Source organism: Marmota flaviventris, chromosome 8, assembly GCF_047511675.1.
Source record: "Marmota flaviventris isolate mMarFla1 chromosome 8, mMarFla1.hap1, whole genome shotgun sequence".
Taxonomy (NCBI): Eukaryota; Metazoa; Chordata; class Mammalia; order Rodentia; family Sciuridae; genus Marmota; species Marmota flaviventris.
Window position 1 is genome coordinate 29,693,498 of NC_092505.1, and position 16,229 is coordinate 29,709,726.

At 35.5% G+C, this 16,229-nt stretch overlaps 1 pseudogene; it reads right to left on the minus strand.

Moving 5' to 3' along the window:
• Positions 1-11,734: 11,734 nt before the first annotated feature.
• Positions 11,735-13,136, minus strand: LOC114087805 (tRNA (guanine(10)-N(2))-methyltransferase homolog pseudogene; annotated as a pseudogene).
• Positions 13,137-16,229: the final 3,093 nt, after the last annotated feature.

The window sequence follows — 16,229 nt, forward strand, 5'->3', positions numbered from 1 at the left end:
CTGGGCTCAAAATTATGATCCTTCTACCTCAGCCTGCTGATTTACTGGTAACTCAGGTATATGCCACCATACACAGCTCCTTTGCCACTATTAAATAATGCAAAAATATTAGAAAAATTAGCTTTATAATTTTGCATAAAGCTAAATTCACCTTAGGCTCCAAGAATGCCTCAGATAGCTAATGCATTCCTTTTCCCTGCCAAAGTGACTAGTTTGGAGATTTTCACAATGACTTAGTTGGAACAATACGATCATTAAGAGTCAATATTGGGATTTCTGTGTGAGCAATCTGAGAGGTTGTCTTTCTTTGATGAATTGCACATTAAAATGATATAAGGAGACTTAGCATTCAACCAAACTAGAGATATCTTTCAATTCTTGGCTCTAGAAACCTAGGTCTACATGAATTGGAACTAATTGATTATAGGGATCTTCCAAATATTATTAATATTAAATTAGTGTTGTATTTTCTGATAGTTTAATTAAACTCCCTAACTGATATTCCCTGATGTGAAAGCATTGCTACTTGATTGTGTATTGGTGAGATGGATGAAATAAAACATGGGAGAAAAAGAATAGACATGATATCAGAAAATTAAACCTAAATTTTCGCATAAAATTCTATGGAACATGTTTGTATAGAATATCAGGATGGTGCTAATAATACTTCCCTGTTAATTTAATAAATGTTAGTTCTTTTCTCTCCCATGAAATATGTCCACTTAATGAACTAGAAGCACTTAGTGATAAAGTAAACGGAGGCTGTTCCCCTTGCTCCTATTGCACTCATTTGTTTAGTGAATTAACTGGATGATCTCAGGCAGAGTTTTGCAAGTGGGACACACCATTTGCTGTGAATGGGTTACAGGTGAGATGAAATATTGATCATCTCAGTCCTTAAGCTGTGTTTTAGTGAAGACACTGCTGGTGGCTGTAATAACATTTCAATAGTATATGACACAATTGTAGTTCATTTCTTATACAAGAGTCAAAATGTTAATGTTTGTGGTCAGCAGGTGCTTCTCTCCATAAGATGACTCAGCCACCAATATTCTCCTCACCTTGGCTTCTGCCACCTATTTTTTTTTTTACCATTTTTATTCATAACCACCACATATTATTTCTATTTGTATCCCACTGGTAAGAACTAGACTCATAGGGCCATACTTAAGATACAAAGAAAGCTGGGACATACTGCCCATAGCTCAGCAGCCACTTCCCAGAAACAACTATCCTATGATAGAGAATGTGCATATTTTAAGTTACCAGATTTGTCAAAAGGGCTTGACAGGCTCGGCCTGTTATTTCTAAGCATGTGTAAGAATATTCATTTACTGAGTGTGCTATTTAAATATTATGATTTTTCTATGTGTTTCTTTTTTTTTAATTTTTTTTATTGTTGGTTGTTCAAAACATTACATAGTTCTTGATATATCATATTTCACACTTTGATTCAAGTGGGTTATGAACTCCCATTTTTACCCCGTATACAAATTGCAGAATCACATCAGAGTGTTTCTTGATGTAAGGAAAATTAAGAAGAATAAAGCTAAAGTACTATTCAGTGGTACCAATGGACTTAAATGTTTTTGCTTGATGGCCCAAACATACTAAGTTGTCTAAGTATTCAATAGTTAGAAATAGGCCTATCTCTATCTGACGCTCCATTCTCTCTATTTACCATTTGGATTAGCATGGGTAGGGGAAAATAAATTGCTTTTCTTTCCATCTTAAGTTCACATCCAAGGCTCCTATAACAAAAGACTAACAAAATAGAAAAACATGCAAACTTATTTAATATAATATTTTAATACTTAGAAAACTTCATAAGAATAATGGAGAGTCCCCCATCCAAAAAAAAGCAAAACAAAATACAGGTAAACCTGTGCATTTTTTATGCTAGGTTTATTGAATCACTGGACAATCAAGCTCTCAGGACACCAAATCAGACAAATGGGAAAGTAATAGCTGTCCCTCAAAGGGAAAGGATCAATAACTAACTGATACCCCAAGACCATGTTTACTGGAGGGTTATAAACCAAATAAATGGTTTTCTCCTGCTATGCAGAATTTATAAGAGAAGGAACAATGAGAGGTTTTTTACTCTTTTCTCTCAACTAGACATTACAGACACAGTAATGGGGGAAAGTTGACCCAGTAAGAATTTTTAGCCTTTCATCAACTTTTTTTCAGTTTCCCAGAATCTCTTCTGCAGGCTCTGAGCAAGGTTCCTTAGCTATCCCTTACTGAGTGCCAAACACTGTAGGAGAAAAAATAACTTTCCTTCTTATTTTAGGTTCATGGATTAAGCCTCTATTAAAAATGGACAGATCAACAAAAGAAAAGCATAAAAATTTATTTAATGTTTTACATTAACAGAACATTCAGAAATGACTACCTAAAGAAATAGATAAATCTGTGTTTTTTTAATGCTAACTTTGATGGAGAAATGAATAGTTGTGGAAAAGTGTGATTGGATAGAAAATATGATCTAGGGATAAAATACTGGGGTAGGGTATTTGGAAAAGCCTGTTTGACTCTTCTCTGCATCCTTGGTCTTTAGAATTTTAATGTTTCTTACAACTGCTCTAGGGGATTCCCTCCTAGGTTTCATCACTTGCTTCAGGGGAAAAGGGTAAGTGATCTTTCTGCTCCTGCCATCTTCTCAAATGCTCAGGTGCCATGTTTTGCAGTAGCAAGCTCTAAACCTTATCACATGATACCACCCTGGTTTACTTCCTCTGTCCAGCAGTCACTCCATGCTTAATCATTTCCTTTTATCTTTATCCTGATCTTCTTTGTCAAAAATCCACTGCCATTCATCTTACCAAGGGACTCACTGCCTCTCGACAGAGATAACAATGACAGTGATGCAGTTGTATGGATATGAAATACAAAGTCACCAATCCAAGTTTTCAGTGTTAAAACTTGCTTAATTTTAGGATATTAGTAGTTATCAGAAAGGATAAATACGTATAAATACCTTTATAGAAGACTTTTCTGTGAATAATAATAAATTACTGTTAGAGTCTGTAAACAAGTCAAGATGGCGCCTGGCATTTTGCAGAGGGAGTGGTTTGTCAAGTAACGCCAGCGAGCCATTAAGTGTGGAGATTCCTTATTGGTTGACTGCTGTATCTAGTTTATGTTAATCAAGATAAGCTGTGTGTAATGTATATATAGCCCTCCGGTCCTACAATAAACGGCTCCCACTCCTGCTGTATCAATCTACACAAGTTCCTCATCACCCCCCGGTTATTTTGCTGCAGCCGGACTGCGGCAAATCACAAATCCACTCTTTGTATCCTTGTCAATTTATCTTATATTCCTAAATATTCCCTTTACATAAAAGAATGAAAATATAATATGTTTGTATTAGATAAGGTAGCTAGCTCCTATAACAGTAAACTCACCATTTCTGTGATTAAGATTTTCTTTTTTCCTCAAAATAGCATTATTTTGTGATTCATTAACATTCATTTAATGGCATCTTATTTCTTCATCCAAAACTATAGACTTCTTCACCAACTAATGCCATGTCTGGTCCTTGCCTATCAAATCCCTCCAGTTAAGTAGACAGTCCAGTGCTTTGTGTTTCTCTTTTGGGGCTGAGGGTTCTGCTTCAGGGTCATTCAGGGGTTCTGGCCTCAGATACTGGATCATCCTCAACACTTTGCTTTCAAGGTCATTCTGAACTTTACAATATAAAAGGCAAGAGAGAAGAGGAGCATGGAGGATCACACAAAGGAGAATTTGAACCAGGTCTAGAAGAGGCTAGAGAGAGGTCTGTTCTTCCACTCACCCAAATTCAGCCCTTCAACCACACTTAATGACAGGGAGACTGAAAATGTGACTTAGCTATGGAAATGAATTTGGTGTACAGCTGTGAAAATTGGCCTTTCTTTTAACTTTTAAAAAATTATTCCATCAATTTGTCTTGCATGTTATATTTAATTTGGGCTTCAAAGTCTCAGTCCAGCGTGAATTCCCACTTCAACCTTAACAAATTAATTTCTCATTATGTACTGCAGAGAACTTCCTTTGCATCCAAACTAATTTACTTTCCATTTAACTGCCCTGTTACTACGCCTTATCACAGGTCATTTCAACTCATTCTATTTGTATCTACTTTCTTCATCTTCTATAAGCCCCTCAACCCCTTATTCCCTTGAAAACATGACTTAAAATTTATCTTTTCTAGAAGGTTATTTAGGATTAATAAAACTATACTCCTGACCACACTCACCTAACTATCTCCTTGGTAATATTCTAATTTTTCCTCTCCTTTTCTCGTCTCATATTTCTGGGAGCCCTCAGAAGGGTAAGAGTTAGCAGTATAAGTCCATGAACAAATTACATAACTTTTGTGGCTCAGTGTACTATCTTTTATTAACATTCAGTTGATAGCATTTTATTTCTTTGCCTGGTGCCTATGGACTTCATAACCTTGTACTATATCTGGCTCTAGCCTATCAAATCACTGGATATTGTTTAATCTTTCTATGGAATCTGCCTATAATTCTCCTCTTTCAATGGATATTATTTGCAATAAATGGAGTAGATAAAAAATTCTGGAGGAAAAATGCTCACAAATTTTTAAAAGAAATTGAAAAATCTAGAAGATCTTTTATTACCTTACAAAGTGCTTCAAATTCGTATGTATGTACAAAAATAAATACACAAATATATATATGTGCAAATATATGTGCAATACATGTCTCAAAGATGTGTTTTTAAGTCAACTTCTATTGTTTCGTTATAAATCGTTCACGTTCTCTCAAATACAAAAAAAAATATCTATTTTTATTGACATTGTAAAAACTAATTTTCTTTAAAAAGGGAGGACATAGGGTAAAGAACTTGTGTTAATGTAAGTAAAAAGGGAATAAAAAGTAAAGATGATACTAAGAAAGAAGAGAAGGTCAAATATGCTGGGATACGAAAAAATGAAATGTACCAATTCAAATAATTGCTTGAAGAGATTATAAGATACTTTCACTCTAATTTTCTCCCCTAAAATCAAAAAAACTTTTCCCACAAAAATTTTTTTCAGTATCACTCACATGAATTAAGGGCACTTTTTTTTTTTTTTTTTTTTTTCACTAGAGCAATAAACAACTCTTCTCCCAGTAAAACCACTATAGGTAAATTCCCCCCATTACTGGGTTTGCTGATACCAATCCTGAGTCCCAATGTATTTTATCTCAATATTAAATTCTATGTTTATCACCTATTATTAAAACAAATGCCCATTTTAGGTTTTCTTAATGTTCTGGTGCTCAAAGCTTTGGCAGGGAATGGGCAGGTAGGGAAACACAGTCCACAGTGTAGCTGAGGAAGGGACTGAGCAATTGGCTTCTGCTGCAGCCATGACGCCTGGCCCTAAATCTTGTGCGTGCTGAAATAGTGTTATTTCCTTTTCCCATAAGTGATTCTCATCTATGTACCATTAGAACCACAAAGGAAACATTTAAAATTCTGATTCCCAGGCTCTTCTTTAGTCTCATTATATAAAACCTCTCCAGCTGGTGGCCAAACTAAGAACCCCATAGGTCTTGCCTTGCTCTGCACCTGCACCTGCCCTGAAGTGAGATTCGCTTCAATTCTCCTCAAAGCTCTTCAGGCGGAAGGGAATTAGAGTGAAAAGCAACTTAATTTTATTTAACTAAATAAAATTTATTTTCAATGTTTTATTTTCAGTGTTCTACAAGGGACTACCAAAAACAGAAAGCCAACATTTACTTGAAAAAAAAAAAAAAAAAGATCAGCTTCCTGAGATTAAAAATTTCAAATTTTTTATCAAATTGAAAATTTGTTTTTATCTTTAGAAGTTTATTTTAAATATATTATTATAAATACTTCCCTTCTGAGGAGAATAGGAACATTTTCAAGGAAATAGGAATTCTGCCTTTCAGTGAATTCATTAGTATTGAGCACCAAGTGACAAAGATTCTCCATTTGACCAAAATTAAATGGGCCTTATGAATCTTCTCCTAGTCCCATCTGTGTACTTCCCCATACAATACAATCTCAGCAAAAAAAAAAAAAAATCTAAGTCATTTTAACAAAGTCCCATCATCACTTTCTGATCACCTATAATATCTAATCAGGTTCTTCATCCTTAGTGTCCACCAGGTAATATCTGATCACCATGGACTGTCTTCAACTTGAACCCTGTGTTAGTCAGCTTTTCTTCATTGTGACCAAAATACCCAACAAGAACAACTTATAGAAGGAAAAGTTTATTTGGGGCTTATGATTTCAGAGGTTTGGTCCAGGATTGGTGAACTCCATTGCTGAATGTCAGAGGCATGGCAGAAGAACATCATGGCAGAAGGGAGTAATAGACGGAAGCTGCTCAGCTCATTGCATCCAGGAAGAAGAGGAGAAAGCAAGGAGCCAGACACAAGGTATAATTCTGAAGGCATGCCCCCAATGACCTACTTCATTCAGTGATGTCCCAAATGCCTACAGTAACCACCATGTCATCCATTCAAATTATTAATCCATCAATTGAATTAACCCAGCTCTTTGGTGGATACCTTTTATCCAAACCATAACAGGCTTTGTTATGGTTTGGATAAAAGGTATCCACCAAAGGTATCCACTTTGTTAAGTAAGTAACAACAACAACCAAAACTTACCTGATGCTGAGTTTTGGTTGTTGTTGTTACTCAAGGTCCATGTATTGAAAGCTTGCTCCTCAGAGTGGCAGTACCACAAGGGAGCGAGACCCTATGAGAGGTGGAACCATGTGGGAAGTCCTTACATCAATTGAAGGTGCTGTAATGGAAAAGGGATTAATGTAGTTTTTCTGGGACCTCTTCATACAAGAGAGTTTTATAAAAACCTGAGACTGGCCCCACTTACTTCTCTGTAGCATCCAGCATTGAGATGTGATTATTTGCTCCCACATGTGCACCTGCCATTGCTGTCCATCATGATGTGACACAGCCAAGAGGACCCTTATCAGAACAGAAGCAATGCAGTACAATGCCCTTCAACCACCAAAACTGTGAGCTAAATAAACCTCAGGTATTTCATTATAGTGGCAGAGAGATGATTATATACCCCTGATACTTCCTCTAAGTAATTTTTTGACCCTTGAGCCCCCTAACCCTGCTCCTTGATTATAAATATTCCAACTTGCCCATTCTATATTTGGGGTTGAGTCTAATCTTCCTCCTCTATTGCAACACCCCTTTGAAGACGTCTCTGTGCCTGTCTGGATGGTCCTGAATAAAATTTTATCCACTATGCTTTAAATATTATTGATTTTTTTCCCCTTTAACACAAACACAAATTACTTTGAACTCTGTGGGAAATGGAATAGAAACCAAAATTAAAACTATTAATTTTTGTTGTTTTTGAGAAAAAGATAGATAAAAATAGTATAGAACAGTAAGTGAATAAGCTCTGAGAATGATTGACATAAAATAAGTGGTTAAGAATTCAGAGGAAGGAGGGATTAACATTAATGAAGAAAATAGTAATGAAGAAAAGCCAGATAGCGGCAGTCTTGGCAATACAGAACTACGCTATGTTCATTGATCTTAAGGAGCTTTGATTTCTTTTTGGGAAGAAGTAGAAACAAGTCTGGATTATTATAACTGGGCCATAATTGAAGACATTTAAATCTAAAATTTGGAAATTTGGACTATGTTCTATAGAAAATAGTGAAATTGGTTAAAGGAGAGGTGTGAGGTCCTTTTGATTAAAATAACAATAGCTTACATATTATTATGCACTACATTTTACAGAGTGGCTGAGCATATGCAGAGCAAGTGATGAAGGGGGTGTAAATAAATATTCAGAGCAAGGTCATCCAGAGAAAATTAAATTACAAAGCATTCTAAGCACCTGATCAAATAAATGAAAAGAAATCTTAAAGATGCAAAAAAAAAAAAGGCTCAACTTTAAAGGGTCTAACTGGTTTCTTAACATCTCTTAACATCTTAACATCTCTTAAGATTTAAAAAAAAAAAGTCTCAAGCAGCACATTATAAATAGGAGTGAGAGAATGGGCAGAGATGCCTCCAGTTGCTAGACCTATCTTTGTACAGAAATTGTTGCTTCCAATATCTCCACTGGGGCTCAGAACAAGTACCCAAACTATGACCCTTGAAGGCCAATGAAGAACATTGGAGGACTTTAGAAATGAGGTCCTTCTAATCCTCTTCTGTTTGCTCACTGGCCCATTTTCTCCCAGTAAGCGACACATAGAAACCACAATTCTTCCTCCCTAGGCATGTTATAGAAACTTAAGCTCCTCTCACTCAAAGCAAGCTACTAAGCCTAGCAAAAGCTGCTCTCTTAAGAGACCCTCATTCCCGAGGATTCCTGCCTCATACTCAGGAGGAAGGAATGGTACAGATTATCCAAGAGCAATCTGAACACGCTGGGTTCTATTACTATTACATCATATTGTTTCATTCAGTTCTGCTGCTACATGGTGGTAGATTCTTCTTTAAACCTAAGCATAAAAATCAAAAGTATGTTTTGGGTTTGGGGTTCTTCATTTGTGAAGACTACTTTGCCACATAAAACTTTGATTAAATAAATTACTTACAATTTTGTTGACCTGTCTTTCATTTAGGAGTCTCAACTGTGACCCTCATGATAGTTCAGGAAAAGAATTGCACCTTTTCTCTTCTACACAGTCCTAACTGACATTTTGACTCACAGAACTAACTCCATTTTTATACTGCTTTCACAAGAAACCTTGTGATGATAATTGCCATATTTATTTGTGACACTATTTCTAAAAGCTGAGGTATGGAATCAGGCTAGGTATCTGTCAACACATGAATGGATAAAGAAAATGTGATATTTATGCACAATAGAGTAGTATCTAGCCATAATGGAACCAAAATTGTGTCTTCTGCACCAAAATGGACAGAACTGGAGATAATGATATTAAGCTAAATAAACCAGACATAGAAAGTCAAGTATTTCATGTTCTCTCTCATTGTGTAGAAACTTAAAAAAGAAAAAAAAAAAAAGTTACCCGAAGAAAGAGGAATTACTACAGACTGAGAAGGGTGCCAGGGGAGAGCATTAATAGTAGAAGCCCAGAGAGACATGATCAATGCAAAATGTCTGCATACACGGAACTCTCACAATAAATCTCATTAATTTGTACAATTAATATAGGTTAATAATTATAATTTTTAAAATACCATGAATTTTTTTTAGAGAAAGAATGACAAGATAAAAATGTTCACCAACTAATCCCAATGACATGTTAACAAATTTTTATTCTGATATACAAAACCATCTCTTGAGAAATTAATGTGAATCTGCCCTCAAGACCAAAAAATGCCTTTAAAGGGTGTTTGGGATATGCCAAGCCTTGTATTAAGGACGTTATGGATACTAATTTATGTAGTCCTCTGTTATAAACAGATGCTAATACTCTCATTATCCAGATTCTTTTAAAATTATACATGACAGTAGAATGTGTTTTGGCAGAATATACATACGTAGAATATAACTTATTTAGGTTCCCACTCTTATGATTGGACATTATATGGAGTTACTCTGTTGTGTATACAAATACAAGGCTAGGAAAGTTATAACCAGTTAATTCTACTGGCTTTCCTATTCCCCTCCCCACACCCTTCCTTTTGTTTCCCTTTGTCTAATCCAAAGTACTTCTATTCTTCACTTCCCTACCCTCCCTTATTGTGGGTTAGCATCCACAAGTCAGAGAGAACATTTAGCCTTTGGTTTGGGGGATTGGCTTATTTCACTTAGCATAATAGTCTCCAGTTCCATCCATTTACTGGTAAATGCCATAATTTCATTCTTATTTATGGCTGAGTAGTATTCCATTGTGTATATGACATTTTCTTTATCCATTCAACCATTGAGAGATTCCTAGGTTGTTTCTATAGCTTGGATATTGTAAATTCAGCTGCTGTGAATGTAGATGTGGCTGTGTCACTGTAATGTGCTGTTTTTAATTAAGTCCACTGGACACAGACTGAGGAGTGGGACAACAGGGTCAAATGGTGGTTTCCTTCCAATTTTTCTAAAGAATCTCCATGCTGCTTTCCATAATCGGTTGCACATTCTTGCCAACATTTATCGTTGCTTGTGTTTCTTATAACTGCCCTTCTGACTGGGGTGTGATGCAATCTCTGTGTAGTTTTAATTTGCATTTCTCTACTTGCTAGGGATGTTGAACATTTTTTCATATATTTTTTGACCATTCATATTGCTTGTCCTGTCAAGTGTTTGTTCAGTTCCATTGCTCATTTATTGTTTGGGTTATTTATTTTTCTGGTGTTAAGGTTTTTTGAGTTCTTTGTATATCCTGGAAATTAATGCCTTATCTGAGGTACTGGTGGTAAAGATTTTCTCCCAATCCTAAAATCTCTGCACATGTTCTTGATTGTTTCCTTTTCTTTGAAGAAGCTTTTTAGTTTCATACCATCCCATTTATTGATTCTTGATTTTACTTCTTGTGCTTTAGGAGTCTTGTTGAGGAATTTAATTCCCAAGCCGACTTGTTGGAGAGTTGGGATTACTTTTTCTTGTTTTGTTTTGTTTGTTTTTGTTTTTGATACCAGGAATTGAACTCAGGGGCACTCAACCACTGATCCATAGCCCCAGCCATAGCCCCAGCCCTTTTTAATATGTTACTTACAGATAGGGTATCACTGAGTTGCTTAGCACCTCGCTAAATTGCTGAGGCTGACTTTGAACTCTTGATCCTCCTGTCTTAGCCTCTCAATCCACTGGGATTACAAGTGCCCCCTCTACTTTTTCTTCTAGTAATTACAGGGTCTCTGGTCTAAACTCTAGGTCCTTGATCCACTTGGAGCTGATTTTTTAACAGGGTGAGATATAGTGGTTCAATTTTATTCTATTACATATGGATTTCCTGTTTTCACAGCATTTGAAAAACAATTTTAGAGGAGGAAAAGTTTATTCCATGCTCACAATTTCAGAGATCTCAGTCCATAGTAGCCAACTGCATTGCTTTCTGTCCCAGGTGAGGGAAACATCATGGTGGAAGGGCATGATCAAGGAAAACAGCTCAGGGCATGACAATCAGGAAACAGAGGGAGAGCTCCCTTCACCAAGGACAAAATATCAATCCTAAAGGCACAATCACAATGAACCTCTTCCAGATATACCCTTCCTGCCTACAGTTACCAACCATTTAATCCCTATCAGTGGATTACTGCACTGATTAAGGATCTCATAACCCAATCATTTCATCTCCAAACTTTCTTACATTGTCTGACATAAATGATTGAAGAACACCTCATATCTAAACCATAATATACCCTATAGGGCATTTTATCCTTTTTTTTTTTTAAATTATCAATAAAGTTCATTGGTAGCAGTGTAAATCAATTACAATTAAAAAACAAACTAATTTTCCATATGAATAAATCTTAATGCTATTAATTTCCTATAACATATCTGGCATGTATGTTTAAAAAAATCAACAATATTAATTTTCTTTGTAAATTAATTGTAAAAAAATGTAAACTGTAACTGTTGAGTCAATCTCTATTAGTACTTGAAAGTATAAATAAAATTCAAATAAGGTTCAAAGGACCTCATAAAACATATGATAGAATAGTCTGAAATAGAATTTTTAAATTGTTTGATTTAGTTCATAGCATTTTTTTTATACCAAAAAAAAACCCTTGAAATGATACACATTTTCTGGATTATATATGAAATTTCACTTCCAGGTGTCTTTTCTGTCACATATTTAATCTTTCTTCATTGTCAAAATCTTAATTTTCATTCCTGATTGGATTTTTTCCTTGATAATTTTTTTTGTTATTCCACTGAAATATTTCACATGGAAGGAATTATGACTTTGGTATGGAAGAAAATGATCACTTAGCATATGTGAATAGTGGTACCAGCTCTCAAATTTCTTCACCTTTTCCATTGTGATCAAGAGCCTTGTTGTATGATTCGAAAGCTTCTGCTCGAAGTTGCTGATGAGTTTCATGCAAGGATGCAAGGGTACCATCTCTTCAGTATACTCTGGTGTATACACTGGTAAACAATAGACTAGTGTTCTACCTAATACAATGGTCTCACCTGCAAAGTTCAACAGGTTAAAAAACTTATCACTCAGGTGACAACTCAAGGAAACAGAAACATGGCTTCCTGGACATTTTTTATTCCCCTGGGTATTTCTTTCTGTGAACATGTTCTGGGAGATTGTCTGATACCATATGGAGGATCAGAGATAATGGCATCAAAATATATGCCCTTCTTCCAGGAGGGTTGAGATGCATCTGAAACCAGGGCATCAAGGTAATACTTCTCTAAATCAGACTGAGAAAGATTTGCTCTGATATTTTCATCTGGTCCTCTCCATTGCTGGTTTTTCCTACAAGCCTTTCCCAAGCCATGAACAGTATTATAGTCTATGTCTATCCCATTTACATATGCACCAAAATGAGCAGATGCTCTCAGAAGGCCATCTGTTCCAACAAATGGATCAAAGACAAGATCATTTTCTTTCACTTTTATGTGGTTTTTCCATGATGAATGATATGCCAGTATCCATGCTTGTATTTCCAATAAAGTGTCTCTTTTTGACACTATGTGACTCAATTAGCTCTCTGTCCACCTGCAATCCATCTACCAAAATGTATATTATATAGATTCTTAGGGATACAATAAAGGTCCAAACCAAAATCCTCCAAAATAGAGAATATATGTTGTGGTTTCTTTAAGTTCTCTTTTTCTTCTAAAGGTAGAAATTCAGGTGCATTCATTCATTAGACTTTTTCTTCTTGGGTCAATGTTTCATTAAATGTGAAAAAAATTTTTTTTAATAAGTAGAGTCTGAATGTAGAAATGGAACCATCTTCTCCACAGGGTAATATTTAAGAGAACTGTACAGCTCCTCAGGAGATCTTCCATGACCCCATAGTTCAAATATTGACTTGGCACAAACTGTCCATTTCATTAAGTTTCTTTTAATATGGAAGACTAAGAATCCAAAATGGAGACTTTCCATAAGTTTCGTGACTGTTGATGAACTGACCTCCAGAAAATGGAAGCAAAGATTTTATTTACGAAATGCAGAATTCCAGGTGCTCCTGAGCCATGAGCAGTAGATACCTGGTCAGAGTGCATCACAGTGCCATTGTGGCTGCCCTCCATGTGCCTGGGCAGCCTGCATGGGCCTGCTGGCTTCTCCCTGCATAGAGCCATCTCACATTTTATCTTTTAATTAAACAACAATAACAACAACAACAAAAACTGCCTTCCAAATCCACCTCTTTAGAAATGACTCTCTCCACCAATCTCTACTCCTGAGCTACTTGGGCCTTTCATTCCTGAAAAAAACCTTGATCTTCTCTTATCACTATTCCTTTATTCTAGAAAGTTCTATTCTAAATATCTTTGCCCCACATCACCTAAATAACTAAAATTTGATATCACATCACAGCCTTGTTTTCTACTCTTTTATTTACTTCTACTGTCTTCCAGTTTCCAAAGACAACAGCAGCTGATCTCCATCCTGTTACCCACCCCAGAGTGAAGATGAGCTGCAAAGCTTCAATGCCTTATAAAAGAAAGAGCAGGAGACCAATGGAATTTCCTTTCTCACTTACTTTTTACTCTTTCTCCTCTTTCATTCCACAAGATAGAATCCTTAAGACTCATAGATTTTCTAAAGCCAAAAAAAAAAAAAAGTTTAATGTTTTGTTTTACAAAGAACTGAGAACCTTCTCCTCCTGGTTTTGCTAAACCCCAGGTAACTGTTCAAATTAAAGTTAAAAATAAAAATTATGTGAGGCAATCCCTTAACTCTGGAAGTAGTAAAAAGTCACCAAAAAGTTGAAAGTTAGATTTTTTTTTCTAATGCAGAGAATTACCTCTTTGATATCTTGCTTATATATTATCACCTGGAATCAGGCTGATCTAATATACTTTGTGAAAACTTGCTCTAGCCATCATTCATCCATGACCTAGAGGATAGAAATTTGATTTGGGATTAAAAATGCCTAGGATTATAGCTGCTTATCACTTCCCAGCTGGTTTTGACCATCAGGTATATGTTTCAGTATTGAACTAAACAAGACCAGTCATGAATATTTTAGATACATCCAAACATACAGATCAAGATAACTTTCCTCTACCCTAAAGATAAAAGATCTAACTATCACAGTAGGAGGCTTGTGAGTTCCTATGAAAGTAAGCAGTCTCCATGGACACTGAGTGAATTTTATTCTTTCTACATTCAACATTCAAAAGAAGACTTGTCACAGCCTGAAGAAAGTGGAAAATCCCTAAGTTCAGACTGAAAGTACATGAAGGAGGGAGAAAGGAAAAGGAAAAACAAGTAATAAAGAAAAACAATATAGCAGCTCCCCATATGACAATGCAAATATGAAGACAAATATGTAGAATCATGTGCATTTACTCTTTCCATGTGCATTTACTAATTTGAGCTTAGTAGCTTCATTTTGAGTGCTAAGATAAGTAAACAATATTTTCCTTTCATTTTGGTATCTGGAAATGGGCCTACTTGGCACTAAGTTCCATACAGTACAGACAGGACCAAACAGGCTTTACAAAAAAATTGGTTGATTTTGGCAGAGCACTGGGTATACAACACCTGTTGTTCACCAGTCTGAGTGTAATGATTAACATCTGGCTGTTGCTTGCTTCTTTCATTTACCACTTGGACTTTTAGCCTTTGATCACCTTTCCACTGCTCTTTACTTTCACAAATTATTCATATATACTACATTTGAATTTTCCTTTCATCTTGCTCACCCATTGTTCCTTTTAGCCACAAGCTAATATTTAGTGAATTATCCAGCCACTTAGGGAAACTCCCCTAAAGTATGGTTATCTCAATACAGTTTTTCTTTACTAAACTCCATATATATATATATATATATATATATATATATATATATATATGACATTAAAACTTGCTATAAAACACCTGGTCCTACTTTTTTATTATTATTATTATCTACAATGCTCCTGCAAAAACCCCATTACTACTATATAAAGAATTTTGAGAATAAAAGAAAATAATTTGGGGGATGGGGTACAGGGTACTAAACTCAGGGGCACTTGGCCACTGAGCCACATCCCCAGTCCTATTTTGTATTTTATTTGCAGACAGGGTCTCATTGAGTTGCTTAGCAACTTGCTTTAGCTGAGGCTGGCTTTAAACTCTTGATCTTCCTGCCTCAGCCTCCTGAGCTGCTGGGATCACAGGTGTGCACCACTGTGCCTGGCAAGAGAAATTAATTTTTAAAATAATCTTAAAAATATGAAATGTGATTAGTTTCCATACAGAACAAAAGATGTAGAGTTGGTGAAATAATTTGAAATACCATTGCTGTTTTCCTTAATGCAGACAATGCTAATTGTCTTATAAAAGTTAATTTTAGGAAGAGACTCTGAAAAGTTGAAGTATAGGTTCAAATAGACAATTTTTTTTAAAAAAATTCATAATTTCTAAGTATGAAACTGTATACTAGTTATTGTGTTAGATATTATAGTATTATGTCAGTAATATTTTATAACTCTATCAGGTAGATTTTACCATTCTCTTTGCTTTAAGTAACAGAAAACTGAAATTCAGAGGAGTCAATAGTAAAGCCACTGACAGCTGGAGAGACACATTGGAATCTAGGTATCAAAGACCACATACAGCATATATTTTCTTCACATCTTACTGTATGCCTCAGCTAAACATAACCTGAGTTCGACTCTTTATTTCTTCCTCTTAAAATTATTTTTGTACCTATAGTACCAAATAATTAAAATTCATTACATTTTCTCTCAACTTTTTTTTTTCTTTAATTAAATGAATGTGTACATACAATGTTCCAATACTTGGGTAAAGGGAGAAAAATATCTTCCTTATCCATCCTAGATTCATAGCTGAGTCCCCTATAACAAAAGACAGATTAACAAAAGAAAGGGAAAAATTGATTTAAGTTTTCTATGACACAGAAAATACCACAAGGAAATGACAATCCCAAAGATACAGTAAAACTTGAAACATGAGGTGACTTTTTGTTGTTGTGTGTTTGTTGTTTGGCACTGGGGATTGATTTTGGGAGCACTTTACCACTAAGTTACACCCCAGCCTCTGTCCTTTTCTTTTTCTTGAGACAGGGTCTTGTTGAATTGCTCACACTGTCCTCAAACTGACCATCCTCCTGCCCCAGCCTCTCAAGTCATTGGAATTATAGGAGTGCTGCATC